The sequence below is a fragment of the Ipomoea nil genome, unplaced genomic scaffold (genome assembly GCF_001879475.1).
Source record: "Ipomoea nil cultivar Tokyo-kokei standard unplaced genomic scaffold, Asagao_1.1 scaffold3025, whole genome shotgun sequence".
In the NCBI taxonomy this organism is placed as follows: Eukaryota; Viridiplantae; Streptophyta; class Magnoliopsida; order Solanales; family Convolvulaceae; genus Ipomoea; species Ipomoea nil.
This window is the reverse complement of record NW_017619453.1, coordinates 332,926-340,200: the sequence shown is the minus strand read 5'-3', so window position 1 is coordinate 340,200 and position 7,275 is coordinate 332,926. Positions and strand designations below refer to the sequence as shown.

Below are 7,275 nucleotides of genomic sequence, written 5' to 3'. Positions count from 1 at the left end.
GACTACAAAAGTTTGAGTGGGAAAATGAAATAGGATATATATATATATATATTAGGTATTATTTTTATAATTAAGGTATAGTATTATTAAATTAAAATTATTTAAAATATATAGATCCACATTAAGAAAAGAATCTTATTAATTTCGGATATTAAAACTACATATTTATATTAAAGGTGAAATTATAAATAATTAAGTTTAAATAAGTTTAGTTATTTCCTTTTAAATTCTTGATACTACCGATTGTTTTCCATTTTCACTTTTTAAGGGAAATGACCATATTATTAATAAAAGTTTGTGCTATAAATTACACAGGAGAATTTTATTTGTATTAATAGTTTAGAAAATTTTAATTTCATTATATTTTAAATAAATGTTACCATAATTATATGTCATATATAAATTTCTTACTTTAGTAATATTAATCTTATGATAATCTATTCTATTAATAAAAAATAAAATCCTCCCAGCATAACACAAAGAGAACGATAAAAATACCATCAGATACTCAATACTTAAAACACAACCCACAATATATTTAAAAAAAATTGAATGGAACAAATAATCCATACTCTAAAAATAAAAAATATAAGAACATTGGTTTTTTATAAGAATTTAATTACAGGAAATCAAGTTTAGGTCAATAAAAGCAAAAAAATACTAAATGGTACTTTCAAGCATGCACATACATGGATATTTTAATCTATTGGCCTTCAATTGTTTCTTAGAATCAGAAGAAGTGTCTTCATCAGATGAATAGGAACTGCTTTCCACCAGATTCTTCTGAATCTTGCCATCGACATTTTGTTTTTCTCTATAACTTGTTTTAAAGCTGAATCCGTTTTTTTTTTTTTTTTTTTTTTTTTTTTTTTTTTTTTTTTTTTTTGCAACGGTCTTCTCGACCGCAGCTTTCGCTTCTCTCTTAACTACAAAGTCACCAAAAAACAGTGAACTCGGGTAGTATCCCCTACTGACTCTGTAATCATTGCATCGCACAAATAACAAAAACCGTGCTTGAAAATAAAATATATAAACAATATTATAAAACTATTGTTTTAAACAAAGCAATAATACAAAAAAAAAAAAAATACATATAATGCAAAATTTTAAGAAGAAAACAATAATTAAAAACAAAACAATAATTAAAAACTATGAAAGATAAATTATAGAAAAAATAATACGAAAAAAATACTTTTCTAAAAAATAATTAAACTTGTTTGCATCGGCTTAGTCGAAGCAACTACAGCTGGTCTGGAGTGGCATCAACCCGAACAAATCCATAATAAAGAATGTAAATGAAAAAATAATAACTTTTTTCACATAGATAAAAATAGCTAGAAGAGAAATTGTACCTTTAATGCTTTGAAATATGCATATTAGTTTGAGTGGCTATTGAACCACAATGATTAAATTGATAAATGGGTGATGAGAGAGTCATCTCTGCAAGGGAAAAGAGGGATGCAAGGTAAAATGAAGACTCATAATTTTTTTAGTCATCAATTCATTGTATTTATAGGTGAAAAATATGAAATTATAAATTTGTAAGATTTTTCAAAAGGAAAGTGTATTTATTTATTTAAGGTATTGCCATAATCAATTCATTATATTGATATTCCTAATCAAGTCATTATATTAATATTAATATTCCTAATTTATTCATAACATTGATATTACTAAATTGCCCTTAAATTTGAGCGGGAAAATGAAGTAGGAGGATCTTGTTTTATATATATATATATATATATATATATATATATATATATATATATATATATATATATATATATATATATATATATATATGGATGCACTCAGGTGCGAATAAGTGCCCAGGAGGAAAATGCGAACGAATCAGCGCGCGACACGTGTCCAGATCTAATAACTTAAAAAAATGCGGTGGCATTTTCGTAAATAATTGAACATCGAAGTGCAAGTAAAATCACTTACAAGTGCACCTACTTTTGCCTATAAGTGCATGTAATTTTGCCTTGTTAGCATTCACTTTCCGCAAACATTCATGCACCTGGGTCTGGGTGTGCTTATAACTATATGTGCAACTATTTATAACTAAAGGTGTAACTACTTATAACTATAGGTGCACCTACTTTCACCTATAAGTGCATGTAATTTTGGCTTGTTAACATTCATTGATCTGAGTTCAGCGGGTAGTAATACCTCTGAAAACCACTCGCAAACATTCATACACCTAGGTGCAACTACTTATAACTATGTGCGCAACTACTTAGAACTATAGGTGCAACTACTTAGAACTATAGGTGCAACTAAGTATTGATGCTCAGTGTAAATTTTTACTTGCACCTATAATACATTTTACATGCACTTGTAATCATGGTTGCAGCAGGCGTTGGGCGCTAGTCGGGCGCCCGGGCAGCGCCTAGCGCCTAAGCGGCCTAGTCGGCGCCTAGGCGGAATCTAGGCGGCGCTAGGCGGTCGCGAAAAAAACAGTAGCAGACTTGCAATTTGACAATTTTAATGAGGCTATTTTCAACATTCAATCAAATACCACATCCAAATAAATGACATAATGACAATTCATAAGTCATAACATCAAAAGAATATTAAAAAAAAAAACTCAAATGAAATACCCAAATACTTCAATCATCCAAAGATTGAAAGTATCAAACTAGTCTACGAGTGTATATATGTCATATTATATGTATATGTCATATAAATGGAAAAAATTAGCAAGGTCGAGTCGATCGGGTTAACTCGACTAACTCGACAGAAATTGACGAGTTAACTCGGCGTAATCGGACGAGTTAGGCGCTAGGCGGGCGCCTAGGCGGTCGGTCTCCTAGGCGGGAGCCTAAGGCGGAAATCGCCACGGCCTATGGGCGCCTAGCGCCTAGGCGCCGATTACTCGGTGCCTAGGCGGGATTTTTACAACCCTGCTTGTAATACATTTTACTTGCACCTCGATGTTCAATTATTTACGAAAATGCCACCGCATTTTTAAAAAAAATCAATGTTTCTCATCCATTAGATCTGGACACGTGGACGAACAGAATTCATTCATATTTCGCGCCTGGGCGAAGCATTCGCACCTGAGTGCGATTCTATATATATATATATATATATATATATATATATATATATATATATATATATATATATATATATAGATTAGTTATACATAAATTGTAGACTTGGTCTATGAAGTATTATTTTATACAAATTTTTTCTTTTAATTATGTTGAAAGTGGCAATTTCAATCCATTATTCATCGATTTGGTTCATATTAACAATTTTTAATTTCTAAATTATTAGAGGGCGTATTGGTCATTTCATAAAATTTTCTCAAATTCCCTCCATGAATTTTCATGTATATGCTACACTTACTACATAATAACATCTTAAATTGCACAAAATAATAATCTAAGTTACACATGTTTAACATACACCAAAACAACCAAAATCATCTATGAGTTGTACAAAATACAGACTACTATGTAAATGATTTAATAGGCTCCAAAACGGCCAAATGATAACCTATGTTACATGGTTTAACAAGCAAAAAATAAGATTAATTTATCTAAATGCATACTACATGCTTTCAATTATTTTGCTTCTTAAATTTAGAATGATGATGTTGCTTTTTCGTTAGTCTCATTTTTCGAGGTGGCTGATTAATAACAAATGTTGGAGAGTGCATTGAATCTTCCTAAGTGTATTGGCTACTAATGGTGGATGCTAGATAATAATATGTTTTTTTTTTTTTTTTTTTATTTGCTTCATTCAAAGACCAATAAATATAATTATCTCATCCACCCAACTTTTACTAATAAATCTAAAACCAAAACCATGATATGGTGAAAAACAATTTGCATCTCAAACGAAATACAATAATACACAAAAATATTGTTTAGATTAAAATAGTAATCCACTGCATTCACATTTTGTATAAATCTCCACACACAATATAATTCCTCAAGCCACCCTGAGGAACTATTCCTGAGCACTTCTGACCTCAAACAGACCAGCCCGATCTAGACATGGAGACCGAGCAATAGCTTAGGTAACAATAGTCTGTGCCTGCCTTATCTTCTTAGTCCAACCCGACCTTGTCAGGTCAGGACGGTCTATCCTACCTAGCCTACTTAGGAAGCTAAACCTTACTCCTTTGCTTTAACTCAGTCACAACAAAACGAGGACATCAGGAACCTTAGCACACGTGGGGGAATCAACGGAGCATCCGACCTTCCCTATGCATATTTCACACGTGTCGCGGATGCCGAGTCTTTGACATGTACTCCCTCCCACTTATAAATAGCGCATTAAATGCTAGGAGATTGGACTTTTGGCATTTTCCACATAACCATTGTTAGCTCGAGACCCTCTGACCAATTGTCACATTTCCTGAGTTCAACTACTTAAACTAACAAGTAGACGATAAAATGATCCACGTAGGATCTGACCTTACTATTTATACGTATTTTTGGGTACGACAGTATTTACCACATCAAACATATGAAAATAACTAAATTTCATATATTACTCATTATGGTATGAACTCAATGAGATATCAAAAAGAGTAATTTATATTCAACAAAATGAGAAATTTTAATAAACTAATTAACATATTAAACTTAGAATTCAATTCGGTGTATGTTCAATCCTAAGTAATCTTCTGCTTGTCATTTTTACTTCTCAAATTCTTCCTTAATCAAGACAAACAAGTATTTACCAAGGGTTTTACAGTAAGAGTAGCATATATATGAAGATTCATGGGAGAAATTTTAGAAAATTTTACAAAATGACCCATATGTTCTTTAATAATTTGGGAATTCAAAATAAGTTGTTAATTTTAACAAATCTATAAGTAACGGATTGAAAATGCCACTTTCAACATAATTAAATGAAAAATATGTATATGATAATAATTCATGGATAGAGTCTACAATTTAGATATAACTAATTGACTAAAACTATAATTTTCCCTTGTTCCAATTCAAGACTTGAGTAATTGAAGGTTTGAAGTAATTATAACTCAGTATTATTGAAAAGTGTAGCGCAATCTATGCCTACCTTCTCAATGAGTGTTTTTTTGTTACCTGAGGCAGTTTGTCACACAATTGAACGAACTATGAATAAGTACTGGTGGTGGAATGGAAGAGAAAGGGGAATACATTGGAAGGCTTGGGACAAGTTGTGTGTCCCGAAAAAATATGGTGGCATGGGTTTTAAAGACCTTAGAGCTTTTAATCTTGCTATGTTGGGAAAACAGGCATGGCCTTTTTTAACAGACCTAGGAACACTAGCAGTAAAAATATATAAAGCAAGGTATTATCCCACAACCAGTTTTACTGATGCCACTATTGGTAATTGCCCAAGTTATTGTTGGAGAAGTATAATGGCAACGCATGCAATGGTGGTCTCGGGGGTGCGAAGGAGAATTGGGAATGGACAGACAACTTTAATATGGCGACATCCATGGTTACGAGATAATCCTAGCCCATTGATCCAAACAGAAATGCCAGAGCAGTTGAGAGAGGCACGGGTTGCAGGATTGATTGATTTACAGACACATACCTGGGATCGACATATTTTATCTGACCTGTTTATTCCTGAAGATGTAGAACGAATTAATATGATCCATGTTAGTCCTAATTACGAGGACTCGTGGTATTGGATGGGTGACCCAAAGGGGATATATACTGTGAAGAATGCCTATAGGCGTATTGTGGGCGACTATGAGAATAACCCCGTGATATTTGATAAATGGGTCTCAATGTGGAAATTGAAAGTACCCCCAAGTGGAAGACTTTCTTGTGGAGAGCCATATGTGATATTTTGCCAACAACCACTAATTTGATTATTAAAAGGGTAGAGTTGGATCCAATATGCCCAATGTGTGGTTTAGATCATGAAGATGTGTTACATGTTCTAGTGCTCTGTGAATATTCTACACTTATTTGGAATATAACACAATTGCCTATTATTAATATTATTGCAGACTCTTTTACATCATGGCTAAAAGGGGCTTTGGCGGTCTTGACGGAGGAACAGACCCGATTGATGGTAGCGGTGTTATACTATATTTGGAGAACCAAAAACTCAGCCATTTGGAAGGGGTCTATGACGCGGCCTACCCAAGTAGCCCGAGCAGCAGCCGCAACACTTCAGGCATACGGTGCTGCCCAGGACTACCACGCGCAGCCGGATGCGGCGTAGGTACCACCAACCGAACCGGGAGATGGGGGTCTGCGGTGTTACGTGGATGCAGGCTTCCGTCACGGCACGGGCGAGGCTACGTATGGCATATTACTAGTAGCGCCAGATGGCTCTTTTGTGGCAGCAAAAAATGGCAAGTTGCCGGTTTGTTTCTCACCAATTATGGCGGAGGCACAGGCGTACAAGGAAGCACTGTCTTGGCTACTTGAACGGAACAACACATCAGTAAATGTACTCACGGATTGCATGGAGTTGGCTACAATTATACGGCACCATCACACGCCGATATATTCGTACGGTGGGATCACAATTGACCAATGCAGAACACTTATGTCTTTATTTAATCGTATTACTTTAGATTATGTCTCTAGACTGGTTAATTTACATACGCATACATTAGCTTCGTTAACTTTTACACAGGATCAAGCTATGTACTGGGATGCTATCCCACTGGACGCTATTTCGGCTTTGATTCATTAATACAATCGCATGATTGACCTTCAAAAAAAAAAAAACTCAGTATAATTATTAAATATTAAGAGATTTCGAAACAAAGTATTAAAATCACAACAGTCACATACTCACATACCATTTGATTACATTCATACCTTGACATACAATGCGTGATTAAATTAATTAGCATAACTTCAACGGCAAAGCCCCTATAGCTCAGTGGTAGAGCGTCAGTCTTGTAAACTGAAGGTCTGTAGTTCGATCCTGCATGGGGGCACGGAAACTTCTGATCTGATGTTTGATATTTGATACACAACCATATAGGGCAATGTTAAACGCTTCAACACGCGCATTTATTGCTTCAATAACAATACATCATTGGCACTCGTTAAAATGAGTAAAATAAACACATCACATTGGCACTCGTGAAGAAATAGTTAAAATGAGTAAAATAAATATGAAAGAAAAATGATAAACAATTACTTTTTTAAAAATTATAAATTAACCATGTAAAAAAACTAAGGGTGTTGTAAGAGCTAAACAATGTATATAATATTTATACAAAGTTTCTAATGACTTTTAGACAACGGCCAGTTGAATCGAACACACTCTTGTTGATTCTAATTCCCT

At 33.8% G+C, this 7,275-nt stretch overlaps 1 non-coding gene across 1 annotated transcript; it reads left to right on the top strand.

The window, feature by feature from the left end:
• The first annotated feature begins 6,850 nt into the window (after positions 1-6,850).
• Positions 6,851-6,922, top strand: TRNAT-UGU. Its single transcript has one exon. It is a non-coding gene; the product is annotated as a tRNA-Thr (tRNA).
• The last annotated feature ends 353 nt before the right edge of the window (positions 6,923-7,275 follow it).